At 37.9% G+C, this 13,235-nt stretch overlaps 1 non-coding gene across 1 annotated transcript; it reads left to right on the top strand.

Moving 5' to 3' along the window:
* The first annotated feature begins 307 nt into the window (after positions 1-307).
* On the top strand, positions 308-415 carry LOC112753343 (small nucleolar RNA R71). Its single transcript, XR_003177733.1, has one exon. It is a non-coding gene; the product is annotated as a small nucleolar RNA R71 (small nucleolar RNA).
* Positions 416-13,235: the final 12,820 nt, after the last annotated feature.

The raw sequence follows: 13,235 nt of genomic DNA, 5'->3' as shown, positions 1-13,235 counted from the left end.
ATGCAGCTTGCATTCCATTCAGACTCTGAGAGATCATATTGACTTGCTGAGTCAATATTTTATTCTGAGCCAATATGGCATTCAGAGTATCAACTTCAAGAATTCCCTTCTTCATAGGCGTCCCATTACTCACAGGATTCCTTTCAGAAGTGTACATGAACTGGTTATTTGCAACCATGTCAATGAGTTCTTGAGCTTCTGCAGGCGTTTTCTTTAGGTGAATGGATCCACCTGCAGAAGTGTCCAGTGACATCTTTGATAGCTCAGATAAACCATCATAGAATATATCCAGGATGGTCCATTCTGAAAGCATGTCAGAAGGACACTTTTTGGTCAGCTGTTTGTATCTTTCCCAAGCTTCATAGAGGGATTCACCTTCTTTCTGTCTGAAGGTTTGAACATCAGCTCTAAGCTTGCTCAGCTTTTGAGGAGGAAAGTACTTGGCTAAGAAAGCCGTGACCAGCTTATCCCAAGAGTTCAGGCTGTCTTTGGGTTGAGAATCCAACCATAGTCTAGCTCTGTCTCTTACAGCAAAAGGGAAAAGCATGAGCCTGTAGACTTCAGGATCTACTCCATTAGTCTTAACAGTATCACATATCTGCAAGAATTCAGTTAAAAACTGAAAAGGATCTTCAGATGGAACTCCATGAAACTTGCAGTTCTGCTGCATCAGAGAAACTAATTGAGGTTTCAGCTCAAAGTTGTTTGCTCCAATGGCAGGAATGGAGATGCTTCTTCCATGTAAATTTGAATTAGGTGCAGTAAAGTCACCAAGCATCTTCCTTACATTATTATTATTTTCGGCTGCCATCTCCTCTTCCTGTTCGAAAATTTCTGAAAGGTTATCTATGGATTGTTGTATTTTAGCTTCTCTTAGTTTCCTTTTCAGAGTCCTTTCAGGTTCTGGATCTGCTTCCACAAGAATGTTCTTATCCTTGCTCCTGCTCATATGACAAAGAAGAGGGCACAGAAAAATAATAATAATAATAGAGATCCTTTATACCACAGTATAGGGATCCCTGTGTGAGTAGAAGAAGAGGGGGAGATAAAGAATGTAATGTAATGGAAGAAACACAACTGTGAGGAGGGTTGAGATGTGAGATGAGATGTTAGTAAATGAATAAATAAATAGAATAAGATGGGAGAGGGAGAATTTTCGAAAAATATTTTTGAAAAAGAGTTAGTGATTTTCGAAAATGGTTTTTGAAAAATGTTAGTATTTTTCGAAAATTTTTTTAAAATCAAAAATAAAAATAAGAATAATTAGTTAATTAAAAGGAAATTTTTGAAAAAGAGGGAAGATATTTTCGAAAATTAGAGAGAGAGAGTTAGTTAGGTAGTTTTGAAAAAGTTAAGAAACAAACAAAAAGTTAGTTAGTTAGTTGAAACAAATTTTGAAAAGATAAGAAGTTAGGAGGTTAGAAAAGATATTTTGAAACCAACTTTTTGAAAAAGGTAAAATAAGAAGATATTTTAGAAATTAGTTTTGAAAAAGATTTGATTTTTAAAATCTCAATTAATGACTTGATTCATAAGAAATCACAAGATATGATTCTAGAACTTAAAGTTTGAATCTTTCTTAACAAGCAAGTAACAAACTTCAAATTTTTGAACCAAAACATTAATTGATTATGTTATTTTTGAAAATTTGATATAAAAATAAGAAAAAGATTTTTGAAAAATATTTTTGGAATTTTCGAAAATAACTAAGAATTTTGAAAAAGATTTGATTTTTGAAAAAGATTTTGAAAAAGATAAGATTTTCAAATTGAAAATTTGATTTGACTCATAAGAAACAACTTGATTTTAAAAATTTTTGAAAAAGTCAACTCAAATTTTCGAATTTGATGAGAGAAAAAGGGAAATATATATATATATATATCAGGAAAAATGATGCAATGCATGAAAGTTATGGATCAAAACAATGAATGCATGCAAGAATGCTATGAATGTCAAGATGAACACCAAGAACACTTTGAATGTCAAGATGAACATCATAGACACAATTTTGAAAAATTTTTAATGCAAAGAAAACATGCAAGACACCAAACTTAGAATTCTTTAATGCTTACGCACTAAGAATTCAAGAATGCATATGAAAAACACCATACAACACAAAACAAAAAATCATCAAGATCAAACAAGAAGACTTACCAAGAACAACTTGAAGATAATGAAGAACACTATGAATGCATGAAATTTTCGAAAAATGCAAGATGCACATGCAAATGACACCAAACTTATGACATGACTCATGACTCAAACATGAAACACAAAAAATGTTTTTGATTTTTATGATTTTCTAAATTTTTTTGTATTTTTTTCGAAAATTATATGAAAAAGAAAAAATAAGGATTCCAAAATTTTTAACATGAATTCCAGGAATCTTGCATTCTTAGTCTAAAGCTTCAGTCCAGGAATTAGACATGGCTCACTAGCCAGCCAAGCTTTCAATGAAAGCTCCGGTCCAAAACACTAGACATGGCCAATGGCCAGCCAAGCTTCAGCAGGTGAATCAGGAACAGCAGCAGGTGGATTAGCAACAACTAGCTTGCTCTTGATAACAAATTGCTGCCTCAGTCCAAATAAATTTAGACATGGCTTTACAGCCAGCCAGGCTTCACATGCTTCATGAAACACTAGAATTCATTCTTAAAAATTTTGAATAAAATTTTTTAAAACATTTTTATATTTTTCGAAAACAGATGACAAAATTTTAGAAATATTTTTGAAAAATTTTTGAAAATAAAATAAAAAGAAAATTACCTAATCTGAGTAACAAGATGAACCGTCAGTTGTCCAAACTCGAACAATCCCCGGCAACGGCGCCAAAAACTTAGTACGCGGAATCGTGATTACACTTTAATTATGTAAAATTCATTGCTCTTTCTTTCCCTGGAAATGGCGCCAAAAACATGATGCCAAGACCATGGTTCACAACTCCGTGTAACTAACCAGCAAGTGTATTGGGTCGTCCAAGTAATACCTTACGTGAGTAAGGGTCGAATCCCACGGAGATTGTCGGTATGAAGCAAGCTATGGTCACCTTGCAAATCTCAGTTAGGCAGATATAAATTGATAATGATGTTTTCGAATAATAAATAGTAGAATAGGGATAGAAGTACTTATGTAAATCATTGGTAGGAATTTTAGATAAGCGAATGGAGATACTTTTCGTTCCTCTGAACCTCTGCTTTCCTGCTATCTTCATCCAATCAGTCTTACTCCTTTCCATGGCTGGCTTTATGTGATACATCACCACTGTCAATGGCTACTTTCGGTCATCTCTCGGGAAAATGATCCAATGCCCTGTCACGGCACGGCTAATCGTCTGGAGGCATCACCCTTGTCAATGGCTTCATCTTATCCTCTCAGTGAAAATGGTCAACGCACCCTGTCACGGCACGGCTATTCATCTGTCGGTTCTCGATCATGCTGGAATAGGATTTACTATCCTTTTGCGTCTGTCACTAACGCCCCGCAATCGCGAGTTTGGAGCTCGTCACAGTCATTCATTCATTGAATCCTACTCGGAATACCATAGACAAGGTTTAGACTTTCCGGATTCTCTTGAATGCCGCCATCATTCTAGCTTACGCCACGAAGATTCTGATTAAGAGATCTAAGAGATACTCATTCAGTCGAAGGTAGAACGGAAGTGGTTGTCAGGCACGCGTTCATAGGGAATGATGATGATTGTCACGATCATCATATTCAGATTGAAGTACGAATGAATATCTTAGAAGCGAAATAAGATGAATTGAATAGAAAACAGTAGTACTTTGCATTAATCTTTGAGGAACAGCAGAGCTCCACACCTTAATCTATAGAGTGTAGAAACTCTACCGTGAAAATACATAAGTGAAAGGTCCAGGCATGGCCGAGATGGCCAGCCCCCAAAACATGATCAATAGATCAAAAGATAATCCAAAGATCAAAGATGGTCAAAAAGATGACTAATACAATAGTGAAAGGTCCTATTTATAATAAACTAGCTACTAGGGTTTACAGAAGTAAGTAATTGATGCATAAATCCACTTCCGGGGCCCACTTGGTGTGTGCTTGGGCTGAGCTTGAGTGTTGCACGTGTAGAGGTCCTTCTTGGAGTTGAACGCCAGCTTTTGTGCCAGTTTGGGCGTTCAACTCTGGTTTTGGCTCCTTTTCTGGCGCTGGACGCCAGATTTGGGCAGAAAGCTGGCGTTGAACGCCAGTTTACGTCATCTATTCTTGGCCAAAGTATGGACTATTATATATTGCTGGAAAGCCCTGGATGTCTACTTTCCAACGCAATTAGAAGTGCGCCATTTCAAGTTCTGTAGTTCCAGAAAATCCACTTTGAGTGCAGGGAGGTCAGAATGCAACAGCATCAGCAGTCCTTCTTCAACCTCTGAATCTGATTTCTGCTCAAGTCCCTCAATTTCAGCCAGAAAATACCTGAAATCACAGAAAAACACACAAACTCATAGTAAAGTCCAGAAATGTGAATTTAACATAAAAACTAATGAAAACATCCCTAAAAGTAACTAGATCCTACTAAAAACATACTAAAAACAATGTCAAAAAGCGTATAAATTATCCGCTCATCAATGTTCCAAAAAATTCTGTACGTGGAGTTTGCGGCATATCGGCTGATGGGTGTGGCTTAACACTTGTGGCAACGGAAGTAACGAATGACGCTTTTGCGGTTTTACTTATGATTTTCGATTTCTAACTGTTATGGTGTTGAACCATGTTGAAAAAGTTTTAAGGTTTATAATGATTTTCAGATGTGGTTTGGAACTTTGGTTTGGAACTTGGCTTGAATGATTTGGTTTTGAAAGTAAGTCAGAAATTTTGATTTGATGACATGATTTAAAAGAAAAAGTGAGTTTTAAGATTTTATTGATTTGTGATTTTAGTTTATAATTTATTTTATCAATAAGGGATTTTACTGAAATTAGGATTTAAGGATTTTAAATGAGTTTAAGGGAATTGTGGTTCAAAGTAATTGATTTAAGAATAAATGATTTTTGAGTCTTTTGAAAAAGGTTTGATATTGATATTATTCTGAAGGATATTGTTTAAAAAGAAAAAGTTAGTTCTATGATTTTATCAAATTGTGAACTTGGTTTCTAAATTATCTTGTTGAATGCGGATTTAAATTGAAAAGTTTTATTCGAGAAAACCGTGATTTCAAGTATTTGACTAATGAACAAATGATTTTTGACTCCTTGAAAGAGCTTTAACAATGAACTCATTTAGAATAAACTTGTTTTGAAGGTTTTAGAAACATATTACCCAAAATCGGTATTTGTTTTAAGAAAACTTTCGGATTCTTGATGACGATAATCAGAGTGACGCAGCGGAAGGCGAGAGGGAACATTGACACGGCAGGGCGCTTTGATGGGATATATCGTGTAACTCGGATTTTCGAGGGCAAAAATCTTTTTAAGGAAGGGAGGATGTAAGAACCGGGGATTTCCACGCAAAACTGTTTTAATAAAAATAATAAACTTTAAGTGCCCGAGATGGATTCAAAATTTTGAAGTTTTAATTTGAAAATATAAATGTGAAAAATTGGTTTCAATGAGTTTTTCTGAATCGGAAAATGTATTTTCTGTGAAAGACCGAGAACCGGCAGTCGAACCGGTCGAACCGGTTTAAGCCTGCCCAGTATTGTGTTTTGAAAAAAATAATATTTTAGAAAATTGATTTATTGTTTTGAAAGGAGAAAAATAATTTAGAATTGAAAATCGGGCACTAATCTTAAAGATTTTGGCCCAAAGTGGGGCCAAACGGGCTAAAAACGCTAACGGGTTGGACCGGGCCCAAATCAGGTCCAAGGTCCAACATATATAAACCCACTTAATGAGCTTTTCGGCTCATTTCCCTTCACGTTAAAGAGAGGGGCGCGGTTTAGAAGAAGAGAGGAGGAGAAGCCATTGTTACTATTTACTTCCTCCTTCAAAGCTCCATAACTTTTGATCCGGAGTTCCGATTGACGTGCCGTTTGCGGCCACGCGAATCTCTCAATGAGCTCTTCCCATCTATACAAGAAAATCTGGTAATAAATTGCATCTCACATACCAGTTTTCTGCCCTAAGTTTCTGCACGTTTTTAGGTTGGGGTTTTGAGCAAGTTTTGTGGTTTTACTTGTTTAGATGATCTCAAGTAGCGGGTAATTGATGGATTTTACCATTAATCTCATTGGGTAAGGTAAGGTTTCACTAAACCCTTGTGTTAAGTTGTTTTATGTATATTAGGTTTTTATGTTGGTATATACATGTGATGTTAGTTTGAGCTTTGGTGTTTGTTGGAGTTGGTTGAGGCTTTGGATCAAGTTTGGTGATTTTGTTTTGGTGTTTGGAGCATTTGGGAATCGGTCAAGGTATGGTTTTGGTTTCCCTTATGTAACATGTAATGTTTCTGGACACTTACGCTAATTGATCCTAAGATAGGATTGGATGTTATTGGCCTACGAATAATTATTTGTGAATTGATGTATTTGTTGGTTGTATTGGATTAGTGTGATTGATGGTGATTATTGGGAATTATGGGTATTGATGAGTATTTATGATGATTAGTTATATTGGTGAATAATGAGGCTTATGAGAATTTAAGGTAATAAGTTAATGTAAAATATTTGTGGTGGTTTGGAATAAAGGATATTGATGATGGATGTGATGAGTTGGGGACTCAAAAGGGATGAATGATTGATAAACCACTATTTTATGGTTTATATTGTGTTTAATTATGTGGTTTTATCATGATCCTTACCCACTTATTCATTAAATTAGCATGAAATTGTAATCCCTTCCTGAATTTATAACATGTTTGAAAACTGCTTCCTAGAGACTTTAATTATGTATTTTTAATTCTCCTTTATTTCATTCGATGCCATGATCTGTGTGTTGAGTGTTTCAGACTTTATAGGGCATGAATGAGTTGGAGATTGGAAAGGAAGCTAGCAAAAATGGAAGGAACACAAGAATTTGAGGAGATAACCAGCGAGAAGTGACGCGGTCGCATGGCTCACGCGACCGCGCAAAGGAGAGCGAATCGCAGTGACGTGGCCGCATGGCTCACGCGGCCGCGCGGATTGGAAAAGCTCAGGCGACCCGGTAGCATGGACGACGCGAACGCGTGGCAAGGAAAAGCGCGAATGACGCGTCCGTATGGATGACGCGATCGCGTGACATGTGCGATCTGCATAATCTGCAGACTTTGCTGGGGGCGATTTTGGACCTTATTTCGACCCAGTTTTCGGCCCGAAACAGCAGACTAGAGCCAGAGAATATGCAGAAACAAGGAAGAACATTCATTCTACACAGTAGACAGTTGGAGAGCTAGTTTTTTTCCTCCTCTAGGTTTTTCTCTCTAGGATTTAGAATTTTAATTTTTGGAATTGATCTTAGCATTGGAACATTGAGAAGAGTTATTTTTCCGCATCAAGACCTCGTCATTCTAGTTCGTTCTCTTAACTTGGTTTTATTCTTCCATGTTCTTTGCTTTGTTCAATTTTGTCATTTGAATACTTTCATGATTATTTGATACAAGGATTATTTCTTCCATTTTAATTTATTTCTCCATTCCAATAATCATGTCTTCTTTTAATTCCCTTTCATGTGTTATGGATTTATTATTTGCAATGAGTGAGTAGTTTCCTCACTTGATGGGGAGTTGATTGAAAGGAACTCTTGAGTTGGAAGGATTGAAAGAAAAATTGTAATTGGGTTAGTTGTTGAATTGTTATCTAATCACTAACACCAATCCCTTTGAACTAAGTGGGTTGCAACTCGTGAATAGATCTAGCATTGCAACTTGTTTGACTTTCCCTTACCTAGTAAAGGATAACTAAACAGAACAACCGTTAATTATAAATTAATCTTGAGATCATCCCATCAATAATAGAGATTCCAACTAATCAACTCCCAGTCAAGGCTTTTATTCATATTATTTAAATTTCCCCTTTTTGATTTTCCCTCTACTTAACTCAACTTCTTGGAACATCTGATTAATAAAATAACACACTTTTCTGCAACTCGTTGGGAGACGACCTGGGACTTAAACTCCCAGTAATTTTTAATTTAAACTCTCTATGACATATTTCTAAATTGATAGGCAGATTTTCGGTAAGTTAAGAACTATACTTGCAACGTAACTATTTTAATAATTTTTAATTCACCAACTTCTGCCCCCTCATCAATTTTTGGCGCCGTTGCCGGGGAGTTGCAATAGAGTGCTAAAGTTATTAATTAGAATTTATTTATTTGCATTTTATTTTATTTTGCTACTATGAGCTGCATGTTTCTTCCGTCAAATGACGCGTTCACTTCCTGATCCGCGCTTGCTAATATTCGATCCTGAAATTGAAAGGACTATTTCACGAATAAGGCGAGAACAGTGTCGGTTAGTCCGGTCTGAGGGCGGATCTGAGAGTGAACTTGAGGAAGAAACCAGCCCCCGTTCTACTTATTCGGTTGTTTTACGTGCAGAAGACATGGCAGCTAGGAGAGTTATCATCCAGGAGGAAGGAGCCCCTGATTTTACAATGCAACCATTTCAAGCGCCTCATCCGGCGGTGGCTACAGATTTTGAAATAAAGACCGCACTGCTAAACTTGATGCCCAAGTTTCATGGCCTACCTGCTCAAGAGCCTATCAAGCACTTGAGAGATTTCCGGGCAGCCTATTCTACTGTTAGGCGTGATGGTACTGATGAAACTTCAATTTTGCTAAAAGCTTTCCCGTTTTCTCTCGAGGGAAAAGCAAGAGAGTGGTACTACACTCAACCTCTGGAAAATGTATCCAACTGGGATACACTCAGAAAGGAGTTTTTGGAGAAATTCTTTCCATCTGAAGTTACTGATAAACTAAGGAAGGATATTTCCACGATTGTTCAGGATGACAATAAAACTCTCTTTGAATACTAGAAGCGCTTCAATAATCTTCTGGAAGCATGCCCCCACCACAGGATTGACAAGATAGTGTTGCTTAGCTATGTCACACAGGGCATGAGGCCCTAAGATAAGACCACATTGGAAAGTGCTAGCAATGGGTCTATGAAGAAGTACTAGACCACTGATGAGGCTTGGCAATTGATCAGTGATTTAGCTGAATCTACTAGGAATCACAGGCAAAAGCAAGGCCGTTCAAAAGCCGTTGCAGAAGTATCCTCTAACAGAGAGACTGCTGCTCTAGCTCAGAGTATATGTGAGATGACCAACTTGCTGAAGCAGATGCAATTGAATCAACAACAAGCTCAGCAAGCTCAACCTCCTCCGCCACAGCAAAACCAACAACTAGTCCCACAAAGAATTTGTGGAATCTGTGCTGATTATAGCCATTACACTGATGAATGCCCGCAGCTCCAACAAGAAGACAACATGGTGGCATCCACTCATAACTTCTATGACCGCCCCAACCAAGGGTACAATCAAGGTGGAAATAATAACCATGGATGGCAAGACAATTCTAACCAGAATTGGAGGGACAACAATAACAGAGGAGGCAGAGATAATCAGGGAAATTAGAGGTGGAATAATAACAACAACAGGCAGCAGAATCAACCTTATAGAGCACCTCACCTGAGGCAAAACCAAGGACCACAGAACAATCAACAGCAGACATCTCAATTTACTCATTCTTCTTTATCTTCTAATGAAGAGCTACTACAATCTTTTGAGCGAAGACAACAGACCATGGAAAATAACATGAATAGTATTAACGCCAGTCTGAATGGTCTCACCTCTACTTTGCAAGCTCTTATGTCACAGATTGGATCAACTCAAAATTCTAGTAACCAACCTTCAAGCTCCAGTGGAATCCCCTCTCAACCATTACCCAATCCAAAGGGAGGCATTAATGCCATCACCCTAAGGTCTGGAACCACACTGCAGGAGAGGAATCAGGAGGAATCAAGCCCATCAGAACACGCCTCAGCTGAAGAGGTAATAGAAATAGAAGATGTTGAAGAGGAAGATGACATACAGGACATAGCTGAAGAAGAAATAGCTCAACCACAGGAGGAAGCACCAAAAGGCGCAGACACCACAGAGAACACTACTCCAATTCCATTTCCACAACTTGCAAGGAAGCCCAGGAAGCAGCTGGAACCCGACCCCAAAATGGTAGAAATATTCAAAAAGGTTGAGGTAACTGTTCCTCTTTTTGATGTTATTCAGCAGGTACCTAAATATGCAAAGTTTCTAAAAGACTTATGTATCCATAGAGACAAAATTAATGAATTAGAAACTATTCCTTTAGGTAGTTCTATATCTGCTTTAATGGGAGGATTACCTGAAAAATGTAGTGATCCAGGTCCTTGTATAGTTAGCTGTACTATTGGTGGTGTAGTAATTTATGATTGCATGTGTGATTTAGGAGCATGTGTCAGTATAATGCCTTTGTCTATATATGATATTTTGAGGCTCCCTCCCTTAAAAAGGTCGGCAGCTCGTTTTGTGTTAGCAGATAAAAGCATTATTACAGTGGCTGGAGTTGCTGAAGATGTTTTGGTGAACATTAAAGGACTTACATTTCCCACTGATTTTTATATCTTGGAGATGCCCCATAATGATTTAGATAAGCCATCATCAATCCTACTTGGGAGACCATTCCTGAAGACATCAAAATTCAAATTGGATGCCTTTTCAAGAACATACTCCTTTGAAATAGATGGCCGCATAGTAATCTTCAATCTGAATGGAGTCATTGACAACCCCCCAGAAGATCGTTCTATCTTTCAGTGTGATGTCATAGATGAAAGTGTAGCTGAAGTTCACAAGGAAGAGTTAGAAGAGAGGCATACTGGACAAGGTCCAAGTGTGGGGACCCTCTTAACTGACAATGAGGGCACTTCACCATTTTCACAAGCTCCAGATAATCCAGAGCCTGCCCATGATCAAAGTTAGAATTGAAACCCCTCCCTCCACATCTCAAATATGCTTATCTTGAAGATGAACAGAGGTTTCCAGTTATCATTGCAAGAGAACTTACTTCTCAACAAGAAGAGCAGTTACTTGATGTGCTGAGGAAGCATAAGAAGGCAATTGGGTGGAGCTTGACAGACATAGTAGGCATCAACCCTCAAGTATGTGAGCACATAATATTTTTAGAAGAGGAAGCAAGACCTGTCCGTCAACCCTAAAGAAGATTGAATCCCACCATCTTGGAAGTTGTCAAAAAGGAAGTGACCAGACTATTGGAAGCCGGTATCATATATCCCATTTCAGACAGTGAATGGGTAAGCCCAGTACAAGTGGTGCCCAAGAAGTCTGGAGTCACTACAGTGAAGAATGAGCATGGAGAGCTCAGAGCAACTAGAGTTCAGAATGCTTGGAGAGTCTGCATTGATTATAGGCGTCTCAACCAAGCTACCCGTAAGGATCACTATCCACTTCCATTCATTGATCAAATGCTGGATCGCCTGTCAGGTAAATCACATTATTGCTTTTTAGATGGTTACACAGGTTATTTCCAGATTCATATAGCTCCTGAGGATCAGGAAAAGACTACTTTTACATGTCCTTTTGGGACTTATGCTTATAAGAGAATGCCCTTTGGCTTGTGCAATGCACCAGCTACTTTCCAAAGGTGCATGATGAATCTTTTCTCTGATCTTATTGAGGACTGTATGGAAGTTTTTATGGATGATTTTAGCGTTTATGGTGATTCTTTTAACCTTTGCTTAGATGGATTATCTAGAGTATTAGATAGATGTGTTAATACAAACCTTGTATTAAATTTTGAAAAATGTCACTTTATGGTAAAACAAGGAATTGTATTAGGACATGTGGTATCTAATAATGGCATTTCTGTAGACCCAGCAAAGGTGAATGTTATTTCTAGTTTACCTTACCCCTCTTCTGTGAGGGAAGTCCGTTCGTTCCTTGGCCATGCAGGTTTTTACAGGAGATTTATTAAGGACTTTAGTAAGGTCGCACTTCCCTTATCCAGATTACTGTAGAAGGATATTGAGTTTGAGTTTAGTGAGGATTTCAAACAAGCGTTTGATAAGCTGAAGACTGCTCTGACTCAAGCTCCAATTGTGAGAGGACCGGACTGGAGCCAGCCATTTGAAATCATGTGCGATGCTTCCAACCATGCAGTAGGAGCAGCGCTGGCTCAGCGTGAAGGTAAGGATCCTTTCGTTATTGCTTATGCGTCTAAGACTTTAGACACTGCCCAGTCCAATTATACTACTACTGAGAAAGAGCTTCTTGCTATTGTTTTTGCTCTGGATAAATTCCGAGCTTATTTACTTGGTACTAGAGTAGTAGTGTATTCGGACCATGCAGCTTTAAAGTATTTATTAGCTAAAAAAGAATCCAAACCAAGACTCATACGTTGGATACTGCTATTACAAGAATTTGATTTAGAAATAAAGGATAGGAGTTGTAATCAGAATTTAGTGAAAGACCACTTGAGTCGCCTTGAGCATATTAAGAAAGATTCTACTCCTATAGATGATAATTTTCCTTTTGATAACCTGCAAGCAGTATCTGAGGCAGTCCCTTGGTATGCACCTGTTGCTAATTATTTAGTTAGCCGCACATTTCCAGAAAATTTTTCTAAGCATCAAAGAGACAAGCTGAAAAGCGAGTCTAAATATTATATATGGGATGACCCATATTTATGGAGATGTGGCGCTGATCAAGTAATTAGACGTTGTGTGCCTCAATCAGAATTCCAGTCTATTTTAGAGGCCTGTCACTCATCTGAAAGTGGAGGACATTTTAGTCCTCAAAGGACAGCTAGAAAGATCTTAGACTGTGGATTCTGGTGGCCTACCCTTTTTAGAGATGCTTCTGAGTTCTGTAAATCTTGTCTCCCATGCCAGAAATTTGGTAGTATATCCAGGAGGGATGAGATGCCTCAACAAATTATGCTTTTCTGTGAAATTTTTGATGTTTGGGGCATTGACTTCATGAGTCCATTTCCAAATTCTAATGGATATTTTTATATATTGTTAGCTGTGGATTATGTTTCCAAATGGGTGGAAGCAATTCCTACCTGCACTGATGATGCTAACACTGTTGTTTCCTTTGTGAGAAACCATATTATATGTCGCTTCGGATCACCACGAGCAATCGTGAGCGATCAAGGCACCCATTTCTGTAACAGGAGACTGACAGGATTAATGAAGAAGCATGGGATAATTTATAAAGTTGCAACAGCTTACCATCCCCAAACTAATGGGCAAGCTGAGGTGTCAAACAGAAAAATTAAGTGTATCTTACAAAAGATAGTAAAGCC

Source organism: Arachis hypogaea, chromosome 15 (assembly GCF_003086295.3).
Source record: "Arachis hypogaea cultivar Tifrunner chromosome 15, arahy.Tifrunner.gnm2.J5K5, whole genome shotgun sequence".
In the NCBI taxonomy this organism is placed as follows: Eukaryota; Viridiplantae; Streptophyta; class Magnoliopsida; order Fabales; family Fabaceae; genus Arachis; species Arachis hypogaea.
Note: the sequence above shows the minus strand (reverse complement) of the source record. Positions and strands in the feature narration are given on the sequence as shown.